The sequence below is a fragment of the Coregonus clupeaformis genome, chromosome 31 (assembly GCF_020615455.1).
Source record: "Coregonus clupeaformis isolate EN_2021a chromosome 31, ASM2061545v1, whole genome shotgun sequence".
Lineage (NCBI taxonomy): Eukaryota > Metazoa > Chordata > Actinopteri > Salmoniformes > Salmonidae > Coregonus > Coregonus clupeaformis.
The window spans coordinates 22,918,388-22,932,074 of record NC_059222.1 but is presented as its reverse complement, the minus strand read 5'-3'; positions in this window follow the sequence as shown (position 1 = coordinate 22,932,074).

Here is a 13,687-nt window from a genome sequence, read left to right as displayed (position 1 = left end):
TCAACTAAATATTGTAATAAATAATGTGCAAATAGAGCAAGTTGAGGTGACTAAACTGCTTGGAGTAACCCTGGATTGTAAACTGTCATGGTCAAAACATATTGATACAACAGTAGCTAAGATGGGGAGAAGTCTGTCCATAATAAAGCACTACTCTACCTTCTTAACAGTACAATCAACAAGGCAGGTCCTACAGGCTCTAGTTTTGTCGCACCTGGACTACTGTTCAGTCGTGTGGTAAGGTGCTACAAAGAGGGACTTAGGAAAATTGCAATTGGCTCAGAACAGACTGCACAGCTGGCCCTTGGATGTACACAGAGAGCAAACATTAATAATATGTCACTCTCCTGGCTCAAAGTAGAGGAGAGATTGACTTCATCACTACTTGTATTTGTGAGAGGTATTGACATGTTGAAAGCACAGAGCTGTCTGTTTATACGACTAGCACACAGCTCAGGCACCCATGCATACCCCACAAGACATGCCACCAGAGGTCTCTTCACAGTCCCCAAGTCCAGAACAGACTATGGGAGGCACACAGTACTACATAGAGCCATGACTACATGGAACTCTATTCCACATCAGGTAACTGATGCAAGCAGTAGAATCAGATTTAAAAAACAGATAAAAATATACCTTATGGAACAGCGGGGACTGTGAAGCAACACAAACATAGGCACAGACATATGCATACACACACGATAGCATACACACTATACACACACGTACACACAGATTTTGTGTTGTAGATATGTGGTAGTGGAGTATGGGCCTGAGGGCACACACTTAGTGTGTTGTGAATTCTGTAATGAATGTATTGTGATGTTTTTAAAATTGTATAACTGCCTTAATTTTGCCGGACCCCAGGAAGAGTATCCATAATAAATGTCCATAATAAATGTGGTCCTCTGTAGCTCAGCTGGTAGAGCACGGCGCTTGTAACGCCAAGGTAGTACATGACACAAAATCTAATGAGAAGTTATTTCAATCAATCATTACACAATGGCCCAATAAATACTAACTACAACTATCAATATACCCTAAGATGGTTACCCCTCTTTTATATGTCTGTGCCTTTTGTTGATACTATAATTATAGTATGCACCATGAAAGGCAAGTAAACATATCACAGCATTGGCTGTATTTTTTTTCCCTAAAATGTAACTCAAGAGCCTGAATGTACAGAAATAAAAGGCTTTATTTGACCTTTTTCCATTTTAACTGAGAGCTGTTCTATCTTCCTCTAAGGGTCTCTCTCCCTCTCCTTTGTCCTTGTCCTATGCCTCTTACTGGTTCCATTCTTGCAAACAGCAATTCAGAGGTGACCTCTTTTATGCATGAATAAGGACTGATTGCTGGTTGAACAATTGTGCAGAAGCTTTGCACACGTGCAGAAGATTTTCACATTCATGGGAGTAAATTTGTATCAGCTGTGACCAAATGTTTTAATTTTGTTTGAAATGATTTACTCAACTGACTTGTGTCTTTTGTAGAGAGTTGTGTTTACAGTTTTGCAAAAATTGTTATGATGGAGATCAAGTGGACCCCAGTTTCATTCAAAGTGTCTTATCAATTGAGAAAAACTGTAATTACAGACTGGGGCACGACCTGCAGGAAATGTGGAGAGTGACAAGAACCTGTGAGGATGACCTCAGGGTACTTAAGCAGTGTTCACATTGGCAGTCTGAAGTAACTCAAATCCTATTTATTTGCATATCCGATTCGAATCTGTTATTTTTCTTGCAGTCTAAATGGCCAAAAAGCACAAGCCACATTTCAAACCACCTTCCTATGTGGTTTAAAGTCAGATACAAATCTGATTCCTGGCCATGTGACTTGTGTCTGAATGGTCAAATCTGTTTTATTTGCCCTCAAGTGGATTTTAGACTGTTATTTGGCATATCTTGTTGCTTGCTAGCTACTCTGTTGACAGTTTGACAAGAACATGTGGTACGTTAGCTAACTAGCATGTTAATTTTTTACAAACAAATTAGTGAACCCGCTAGAAAGCTAAATTGGCTACTTAGCTAGCTCATTGACTCCTGCGGCTAGCCAAAAATGAGTCGTTTTGAAAGTTGGATCATCGTCCTTTGAGGCTTTAAAAGTGTTCTTACCCTGTGATTTTTAACATTCAAAACAACTGGGAAACGTCCGTGGCAGGCATTGTTGTCACCTTAGTTTGCTACAAAAGCACCAACACGAATCAGCTTACACCACTGCGCACACAACCGTCATTACTATGACAACTAGTGTAGCCTTATCTGCAAATGACTGCTGTCTGAACACACACAAATCCGATTTGGTCACTTGTAACTTGCTGTTTGGACAGTCAGTAGTCCAAAACTGATTTGAAAAACTAAACTGATTTCAGCATTAAGGCCTGCAGTGTGAACAAGACTTGAGTGTAGCTAGGTCATAGACCATGGCCTCTATTTCCAGTGCTAGTGTCAAACGCACATTAGTTATTTTCAATTTCGTTATGTAAAATGATTTACCATTGCGTTAGGTTTGCTAAAATAGAGCCAGATTAAAAAGCATTGGTTGTGAGGGACAGACCAACTCCACCCACATATACATTTGAAGATGATACCTGGGCTTTGATGGACAAGTAAAAGGTTTGCAGAGGAGTTGGAGCTGATCAAGCATGGTGCACAAATACCGCTATCTCAGAGTCAATCCCCAGCCACCATGCGCGATCACATTCACCAAGTTTTACCAGCAATGCACATGCCCCGCCTACCTGAGGATCAGTCTTTTACTACCATCTATTTCCCCTGTTTAACATATGCAAAATCCATTTGTCACTTAAATCTTGCTGGATTGATTGCTTTAATTTTACCCCTGCGACTCTTTCATAGGCTACTCTTGAAAATACAAGTAGCTAGCAACATCAGACTAACCAGCTAACAATGACAGGTGAAAATGTAGCTAACAATGTTAGATAGCTAGCATATAAATGAGATATAAAATGCTGTAATAATTACAAAAATATTATTAAACTATTGACAACTTCGTCAGTAAAACAGGGGGAAAACATATACCTTTCTTACAGTAATGAATAAATTGGTCAGAAAGGAAATAATGTCAAAAACAGAGATTTGTGTTAACAGCAGTAGGTGGCGAGCTGCACTTGGTAATGAACTAAACTAAACACCCTGCCAGTTTGTGATAGCTGTGACATCATCACTGAGTTCTTAAAGGGACAGTCTAAAAATAGATTTGTAGTATGTTCTGGCCCCCCGACCATCCGCTCAAGAAGAAATTGGCCCGCGGCTGAATCTAGTTGATGATCCCTGATCTATGTCCATAGATGATATAAAATAAAATGTAGAGGGGGGCATAGTGGTTGAAGCCAAAAGGCTGTTCAGTAAGAAAGAGGGGCAGAGAAGTGAAACCTGTCAGTACTATTAATGTTTCAGAAGGTTTTACTTAAGAAAGTACAGATGGGCTTCCTGGCTTTCACTGTTAGAGAGTTTGTCCCACCTCCATTAAGGTGTTTTAAATGCCAAAGAATGGGACATGTAGCGGCTCTGTGCAAAGGAAAGAAAAATGTGCCAAGTGTGGAGGGGAACATGATTATGGTGAATGTGGGAACAATGTCCAGGTACAGAAAAAGGCTAGAAAGGCCCAAAGATATACAATCACTCATAATGTCTCTTATGCAGAGGCTGCATGGCAGATTGGTGGAACTATAGTGCCTTGCAAAAGTATTCATCCCCCTTGGTGTTTTTCCTATTTTGTTGCATTACAACCTGTAATTTAAATTGATTTTTATTTGGAATTCATGTAATGGACATACATAAAATAGTCCAAATTGGTGAAGTGAAATGAAAAAAATTACTTGTTTCAACAAATTACAAAAAATAAATAACAGAAAAGTGGTGCGTGCATATGTATTCACCCCCTTTGCTATGAAGCCCCTAAATAAGATCTGGTGCAACCAATTATCTTCAGAAGTCACATAATTAGTTAAATAAAGTCCACCTGTGTGCAATCTAAGTGTCACATGATCTGTCACATGATCTCAGTATATGTACACCTGTTCTGAAAGGCCCCAGAGTCTGCAACACTGCTAAGCAAGCAGCACCATAAAGACAAAGGAGCTTTCCAAACAGGTCATGGACAAAGATGTGGAGAAGTACAGTTCAGGGTTGGTTTATAAAAATATATATTGACTTTGGGGGGGTGAATAGTTATGCACGCTCAAGTTTTCTGTTTTTTTTGTCTTATTTCTTGTTTGTTTCACACACAAAAATATTTTGCATCTTTAAAGTGGTAGGCATGTTGTGTAAATCAAATGATACAAACCCCCCAAAAAATCCATTTTAATTCCAGGTTGTAAGGCAACAAAATAGGAAAAATGCCAAGGGGGGTGAATACTTTCGCAAGCCACTGTATTAGGCAGAATGATGGAGTTAATAGGGTTATTCCTGGAATAAGTGGACCTACTGTTGGAAATGTTGCTTATGTTTGTCCAGACACAGATACGAGACCTCTTCAGAAATCTTGTTCTCACAAATGTGTTGTGTCAAAGGACACCTTAATACTTAACCAGATTGACTTTATAGCCTTCATTGGAAAGGTTATCAACCTGACTGCGTTTGTGGAAAGAAGAACTGCCAAGTTGAAGATCATTGTGGAAGCAGCAACAGAGTTTTTAGGAGTAACAGATGTTACTGTCGCCATGATTGTTGATATGTTGACTCTTAATAATACTAATGATGGAATGTCTCAGTATGATGATAATTAGAGTTATGGTTTTTGTTGTCCTTCAGTGGAATGTCAGAAGCCATATTGCTAATGGTCAGGAGTTTAAGAAATATGTAATTGATTTAGAGATCAAACCTGATGTGATATGTGTTCAAGAAACATGGCTTAGACCACATCTTGATTTGATTATTCCTGGTTATTGCTCAATCAGGTCTGATAGATCAATTGGACAGGGTGGTGGGTGTGCTACGTTCATAAGGGAAGGTTTTGTATATCGTAATATACCTGTCCCATCTGAATATGAACGTGTGATGGTGGAAATCTACAGTGGAGGTAGTAAAATTAAGTTACACCATTTTTACAACAGTCGTGGTCAAAAGTTTTGAGAATGACACATACTAATTTTCACAAAGTCTGCTGCCTCAGTTTTGATGATGGCAATTTTCATATACTCCAAAATGTCATTAAGAGTGATCAGATTAATTGCAATTAATTGCAAAGTCCCTCTTTGCCATGAAAATGAACTTAATCCCCAAAAAACATTTCCACTGCATTTCAGCCCTGCCACAAAAGGACCAGCTGCCATCATGTCAGTGATTCTCTCGTTAACACAGGTGAGAGTGTTGATGAGGACAAGGCTGGAGATCATTCTGTCATGCTGATTGAGTTATAATAACAGACTGGAAGCTTTAAAAGGAGGGTGGTGTTCTTCCTCTGTTAACCATGGTTACCTGCAAGGAAACACGTGCCGTCATCATTGCTTTACACAAAAAGGGCTTCACAGGCAAGGATATTGCTGCCAGTAAGATTGCACCTAAATCAACCATTTATCGGATCATCAAGAACTTCAAGGAGAGAGGTTCAATTGTTGTGAAGAAGGCTTCAGGCCGCCCAAGAAAGTCCAGCAAGCACCAGGACCGTCTCCTAAAGTTGATTCAGCTGCGGGATCGGGGCACCACCAGTGCAGAGCTTGCTCAGGAATGGCAGCAGGCAGGTGTGAGTGTAACTGCATGCACAGTGAGGCAAAGACTTTTGGAGGATGGCCTGGTGTCAAGAAGGGCTGCAAAGAAGCCACTTCTCTCCAGGAAAAACATCAGGGACAGACTGATATTCTGCAAAAGGTACAGGGATTGGACTGCTGAGGACTGGGGTAAAGTCATTTTATCTGATGAATCCCCTTTCCGATTGTTTGGGGCATCCGGAAAACACCTTGTCCGGAGAAGACAAGGTGAGCGCTACCATCAGTCCTGTGTCAAGCCAACAGTAAAGGATCCTGAGACCATTCATGTGTGGGGTTGCTTCTCAGCCAAGGGAGTGGGCTCACTCACAATTTTGCCTAAGAACACAGCCATGAATAAAAAATGGTTCCAACACATCCTCCGAGAGCAACTTCTCCCAACTATCCAAGAACAGTTTGGTGACGACCAATGCCTTTTCCAGCATGATGGAGCACCTTGCCTAGGGCAAAAGTGATAAGTGGCTCGGGGAACAAAATATCAAAATTTTGGGTCCATGGCCAGGAAACTCCCCAGTCCTCAAGAGGCGGGTGGACAAACAAAAACCCACAAATTCGGACAAACTCCAAGCATTGATTATGCAAGAATGGGCTGCCATCAGTCGGGATGTGGACCAGAAGTTAATTGACAGCATGCCAGGGCGGATTGCAGAGGTCTTGAAAAAGAAGGGTCAACACTGCAAATATTGACTCTTTGCATAAACTTAATGTAATTGTCAATAAAAGCCTTTGACACTTATGGAAAGCTTGTAATTATACTTCAGTATACCATAGTAACATCTGACAAAAATATCTCATAACACTGAAGCAGTGAATTTTGTGAAGACCAATACTTGTGTCATTCTCAAAACCTTTGACCACGACTGTACTAGTAGACAAGGCAGTGGTTTTGGTTGGACAGTTGGAAAGCTTGTTAATGAGAGTAGTTTGAGGGAGTTGGAGGTTGGCCATTCTGTGGTGATAGGGGATGTTCCTCCATGGTTACTCTCAGATCCTGTTGTTGATCTAACCTTGGTAGGGAAAAGGAAAGATTGGTCAGAAGTCAGTGATATAGGGAAACTGGTTAACAATTAAATTGGTAGAAGTTTTTATGCTTTTTTACCGCTTTTCACAGATGGATCCAAGGACCCAGATAGTGGGCACACAGGAACAGGCATTTACATTCCTGAATTTGATGTGCAGATATGTAGAAGACTAACAGATTAACTGTCAGTATACTCAGTTAAACTGTTGGCGTTAGTAGTTGCCCTCCAGTGGGTGGAGGACGTACAACCTGTTAGAATTATAGTATGGTCAGATTCTCTGTCTGTATTGAATAATGTATCATCTGGTGAATCTAATAGGAGTGAGCTACTATTGTAGGTGTTGATGTTATTATGGAGAATTGAGAGACTGGGTGTAGTAGTGAGATTCTGCTGGGTCCCAGCACATTCGGGTGTGGAAGGGAATGAAATTGTAGACCAGTTAGCAAGAAGAAGAAGAAGAAAGACAAGCATGTTGAGTTTTCATCTGAGGGTATCCTGCTATTGACACACTTGTTGAATTATCCAACAGAACGTGACAACAACAGTAATTAATGAGGCAGTCTAGACAGCGCAGGTGAGTGCAGGTAGGCCTAGACAGAGCACATTTTTGGTGGTTGCAGCCCTGTTCCAACCCTTTATGTTAATCTATTTATATAAGCAAATACACCCCATGTATTTATGCAAATGAGGCACATATAATTTTATTTATTTTAACACAATATTAAAAAAAAATACCGGACACCATTAGAAAAAACGTATATACAGTATAAATGCATTCTATGAAAAAATACTGAAATTTGACAATACATTGAATACCTGAATTCCCACCAAAATCCCTGAACTCTATTCATTATTTGTCCATGCCAGTAAAATGTTTAATGTGCTTTTTTAATTCAGTCAATATCTGATGGATTAAAAAAAGTTTTAAAGTTTGGAGTGTCTTCATCCATTGTCCAACTGTTGCATTGAATTGTTTTTAAAACATTTTTAAAAAAAATATGACCATCGCTAGTTTTACCATCCTCTTGTTTGCCATAAATGGCGTATGTCCTTATAGTGGCATACTGTATGTCCAGCATGAGAGATCTTTCTTCACATGCGAGTCCAGTTCAGGTGTCTCATGGGCCATGGCCATCCATGGCTGGTAGCAAAATATGTACATAGAGGGCCATGCACCATCAATTTCCAGACTCCATTTTGGCTGTTGAATGGCCTCCTGACATGTGGCAGTCCAATTCTATGGTGTCTCTGTCTGTAGTAACTGCCATAGAGGAAGACTTATGGCCTTTCGAGCACAGTTCTGGAAGATTCAGGATGGTATTGATATAATAATAATAATAATAATAATATGCCATTTAGCAGACACTTTTATCCAAAGCGACTTACAGTCATGCGTGCATACATTTTTATGTATGGGTGGTCCCGGGGATCAAACCCACTACCCTGGCGTTACAAGCACCATGCTCTACCAATTGAGCTACAGAGGACCACACATTGATATTGGAGAGGTGCAATTTCTATTATACTGTATGTGAAGACATTTATTGTCACTGAGTGTCAGGCTGTGTTGGTTCATTGTAGTGAACACTTGTCTTATGCGCTTGTCATGTGTGGTTGCATCCTCCCCATACACCATAATGTCACCAAGTCAACATATAAGGCAACTCCAGGGCAGACAGCCAGGATGGTGGACATGATTGTCTGGAAGAAGCAATGTGCCAGCTCAACCTGAACAGGATAAGAGTCCACATCCTGGCTGTCACATCCCAAATGCAGTGAGCAAGTGGAAGGTCATGTTGGATTTGAGCAGACGTATTGGACTAGCAATGAATCAAAGCTCACTTCTAAATGATAAGGAGGTGACTTAAGAGCCTAATCCTAAAAGGAAAGTTACACCACAGTGGGGGCAAGTTGTAGAGCTAGGGAGAGGGTGTCAGAGTCTAGGGTTGGATTCTCTTACCTTTCGTTGGAGCCTCCCAGTTGCCTCGTTGATCATCAAAGAGGCTCTTGACTTGGACTGCTTGGTGTAGCCATGCCAAGCAGTCTGATGCCTTTTTATATATCCAGACAAAGGTGTTTGAGAGTATGGTGGGCATTTCGGATTCCTAACATAGTTGAAGTACACTAAAATAGTATTGAGTACGGGTCATAAGTGCAGTACACAAATCTGAAAAATGTCTCTCATTTAAAACGTGTACATATATACAATTAAACCACCATTTAATGGTATTGTGGCAGCCATATTGGATTTTGGACGCCATATTGGATTTTGAATTAAATCTAGGGGAGCCCTTAACGAAATTGCAAGAGTACGGGCTGAACATATAAAATCCACAGAGGAACCTTTGACCGGAAAAAAATGACAGTTTTCAGTGTCTGAGCCCACTTGCCTTGGAGCAGATTACAATAGGCACAACATTAAAAAAACATGTAACTGTATGCATTTTTGTCAGGCAGGACCATATAGCACTGACTGTGAGCAAATTTGACTTGGAAAGTTATCTATTGAACAGCTACCAATAAGTGAAGTTCATTATAAATATTCATTGTTGATATTTCCACCTATTGTATCTGTGTTTACAGGTCTATATTTCCAAGATGTGTTTGTAGGGCAGACAACTAACTACATGTATTCCACATTTTAGCAATATCAAAGCTTGCAATATTGGGTTACACAAGCTTATGTGGCCCAACCCCCCTCCAGCCAGGCATTATTCTGCACTGTTTGAGTTAAGGGTGTGTGTCACAATATCTATAAATGTAACCACTTTTGCAGTAAAATATTTTTACACAACCATCCATTTCATATATGGGAGACCTTGGAAAAATAGAAAAACATGGGTTGGGGTATCTCAAAAACCAAAGCCCTTTTTGAGGATTGGCCAGTAGCCTAATAGGCGGTCTGAACCATAGAGATAGAGGACTCATCTTTATATCTGTGCCATTATAGCGTCTGTGACCGCATGGGCATCGCCATTGAGGCTACAACCCATAGGAATCCCCAACCAGTGATCTACTTTGACTATTTTAAAATGGCGGAAGTATGGTGGAAGCACTCAATGGCGCTGCCCATGCTAAAACGTCAGTTTGGCCACTAGAGGCCTCTATTCTATATGTTCTGAGCATGCCAGGCTCTGTTTTGTCAGATTTGTGGACCAAAATGCATTTAAAACGTTGCACTTTTTGGACTTGTCGTTAACTTATCACAGATTGATTTAACTCAAAATGGTTATAATAAAGTCACTGGTCTGTGTCGGTGACTATTGCACACACTAAGAACATGAAAGCCATTCATAACAAGTTGGTGCACTCGTTTTGCAAGACACCGTACCCCGAAATTATTAAATAAAGGGGTAATACTGCCAGTCTGTTTGTTGATTGTCTCTGCCACTTGTGTTTCTTTATTGTAATATTTACTATCCAGCCATGGATAATAGTAATTTAACTATATTAGTGGAAACTCTGGCAAACCGGGGAAGAAACGGCATTAGTCTCCTTCGAAAACGAATGAACCAGTGACATTTATGATGAGTAACAGTTATAATACGCCATATCCTGCTAGAGGACAGAAGTGGGAAATGGGGCCTACAGAGTATTAGGTAGGACTTTGACTCCTGAAAATCTACTTGATTTCCAAAGGAAAAGAGCTTTGGTGCGTAGGGTCGTTAAAGTCTGCCAAGAAACATGCTTGGAGACAGTTAGTTCTGTTCTACAATAGGTAGGGGTACTGAGCTGGGAAATGTTTGGTCCATGTTGAAGAAGATGGCTGGAGGAAGCAAAAGCACTCGGATTACAGTTTTGTTTGATGGTGATAATCTGTCTGTATCAGATACAGAAAAAGCTGACTTGTTGGGGAAGACATTTGCTAATGTACATAGTGTGGTTACATTGAACGAAGTGTACAAGCAATGCAGGCGTGAGATTTTAAATGCTCATACTAATGTGTATAAGAAGAGGGATATTGTTGACTCTCTTCTTTGGATGCTGATTTTACATTGCATGAGATGCGAATAGCCCTAACAGGCAGTGGATCGACAGCCCCAGGTCATGATAAATTGTTTTATGCAATGTTTAAGCATATTCCTGATGAGGTCAGAAATGTTCTCCTGGAATTATTGAATAACATCTGGAGTGAAAGGGTTATACCTTCTGGATGGAAACTTGCAGTTATATTACCTTTTGTAAAGCCTGGGAAGGATAGATCATGTGCTGGTAGTTATAGACTGATAGCACTGACCTCTAACCTACACTACATGACCAAACGTATGTGGACACCTGCTCGTCGAACATCTCATTCCAAAATCATGGGAATTAATATGGAGTTGGTCCCCGCTTTGCTGCTATAACAGCCTCCACTCTTCTGGGAAGGCTTTCCACTAGATGGTGGAACGTTGCTGCGGGGACTTGCTTCCATTCAGCCACAAGAGCATTAGTGAGGTCGGGCACTGATGTTGGGCGATTAGGCCAGGCTCGCAGTCTGTGTTCCAATTCATCCCAAAGGTGTTCAATGGGGTTGAGGTCAGGGCTCTGTGCAGGCCAGTGAAGTTCTTCCACACCGATCTCGACAAACCATTTCTGTATGTACCTCGCTTTGTGCATGGGGGCATTGTCATGCTGAAACAGGAAAGGGCCTTCCCCAAACTGTAGCTCAGAGTTGGAAGCACAGAATTGTCTAGAATGTTATTGAATGCTGTAGCGTTAAGATTTCCCTTCACTGGAACTGAGGGGCCTAGCCCAAACCATAAAAAACAGCCCCAGACCATTATTCCTCCTCCACCAAAATGTACAGTTGGCACTATGCATTCGGGCAGGTAGCGTTCTCCTGGCATCCGCCAAACACATATTCGTCCGTCGGACTGCCAGATGGTGAAGCGTGATTCATCACTCCAGAGAACGCGTTTCCACTGCTCCAGAGTCCAATGGTGGCGAGCTTTACACCACTCCAGCCAACGCTTGGCATTGCACATGGTGATCTTAGGCTTGTGTGCGGCTGCTCGGTCATGGCAAACGCATTTCATGAAGCTCCCGACAAACAATTATTGTGCTGATGTTGCTTCCAAAGGCAGTTTGGAACTCAGTAGTGAGTGTTGCAACCGAGGACAGGCGATTTTGAAGCGCTACGCGCTTCAGCACTCGGCGGTCCCGTTCTGTGAGCTTGTGTGGCCGTTGTTGCTCCTAGACGTTTCCACTTCACAATAAAAGTACTTACAGTTGACCGGGGAAGCTCTAGCAGGGCAGAAATTTGATGAACTGACTTGTTGGAAAGGTGGCATCCTATGACAGTGCCACGTTGAAAGTCACTGAGCTCTTCAGTAAGGCCATTCTACTGACAATGTGTGTCTATGGATATTGCATGGCTGTGTGATCAATTGTATACACCTGTCAGCAACGGTGTGGATGAAATCCACTAATTTGAAGGGGTGTCCACATACTTTTATATATATAGTGTATGTAAACTGATGAAAAAGATTATTGTCAACAGACTGTCCTATTTCCTGGAACACAGAAGTTGGAAGGGATTTTGAGGGTGATGGAGGGTTTGATAGAAGTTAGTAGGGCTCTTTTTTATGTTCTTAGTAGTACAGGATTAGATAGGATTGTTAAGTTTCTCTTAATGCAAAAAAAAAAAAAAAAAGAGTCTATAAACTGTGATTGACTACACAATCCAGTACAGTAGGTGACAGCATGCACCTCTAACGTTTGTTTGTGGACCGCCATAATATTGAAGAAGAAGATGGCCATGATTATAGGTTTGAGATGGGTGGAGGAGGTGATCTGCTCTGATTCGGCTGCAGTGTTGAGTGGTGTGAAGACGGGCAGGTCGGATAGGGGAGACTTGTTTGTGGAGATGATGGTGCTGTTAATGGGATTGGAGAGGATGGGAGTGGTGGTAAGCTTTTGCTGGGTTCCCACCCATGTGGGTGTGGAGGGTAATGAGAAGGCTGATGTGGTGGCTAAGAGTGCTGTGAGGAGAGAGGGGGTAGATATTCAGGTCCCATTGGGCCGCAGGGAAGTCAAGTCCTTGATCTGGGCAAAGGGGCTTGATCTTTGGCAAAGGGAGTGGGATGCTAGTAGTAACGGGAGGCAATTTTATCGTGTGTAACGGTCAGTTAAGGAAGAGGTGGGGAGTATGGGATGTGGGAGAGAGGAAGTTGTGTGGAGTAGATACACAGGTTTGAATGCCACATTGTGGATGCTAGGGAGACATGAAACAGGTCTGTGTGATGAGTGTTTAGTGGAGGAAACAGTGGCGCGTGTTGATATTTTATGAACTGTATGACGTAGATAGGGAGAGATTGTGTGAAAGGGTTAGAGAGGCTGGACGAGGTTGGGGTTTGGGTGGTGTAGTGGGGGGAGGAAAGAGGAGGGAAGTGGTGTCTAGGGCTCTATTTCACTTTCTTAGAAGAACAGGACCAATGAAGAAAATGTTATGTAGGTAGGCTGAGACTGGCCTCACACTCCAGTACAGTAGATGGCGGTGTATGCACCTTAAGTTGGATGCGATCCGCCAACCCAATCGCGAAGAAGAAGAAGAAGAAGAAGAAGAAGAAGATGGTAACAAGTGATGAAGGAGAGCAATGGCAGAAGCAGTGCTTGATTATGTTGGCGCAAGTGAAGATAGAGGAAATGAGTGGAATACTGAAACATCTAAGAATGCAGCTGAAAGAGCTGAAATTGTAAATCAAGATGATGCCTCATTCCTTGTTGGAGTTGGATTCATGAGCAATCATTATTTTTTGGGAAACCCATTTGCGGTCACAAAGATGGTGAAGGATGCAGTGGGAGAAGTGTCAGTCCGAGTGACCAGGAGTGGTATGATGTTGATTTCATTTTATTGCGCAGGTGATTAATTGTACAGGACAAACTAACAAAAAATCGAAGAAACTGGATATCAATGTGAAAGCGTCTAAAAGGTTCTTGGATATTCAGGATTTCA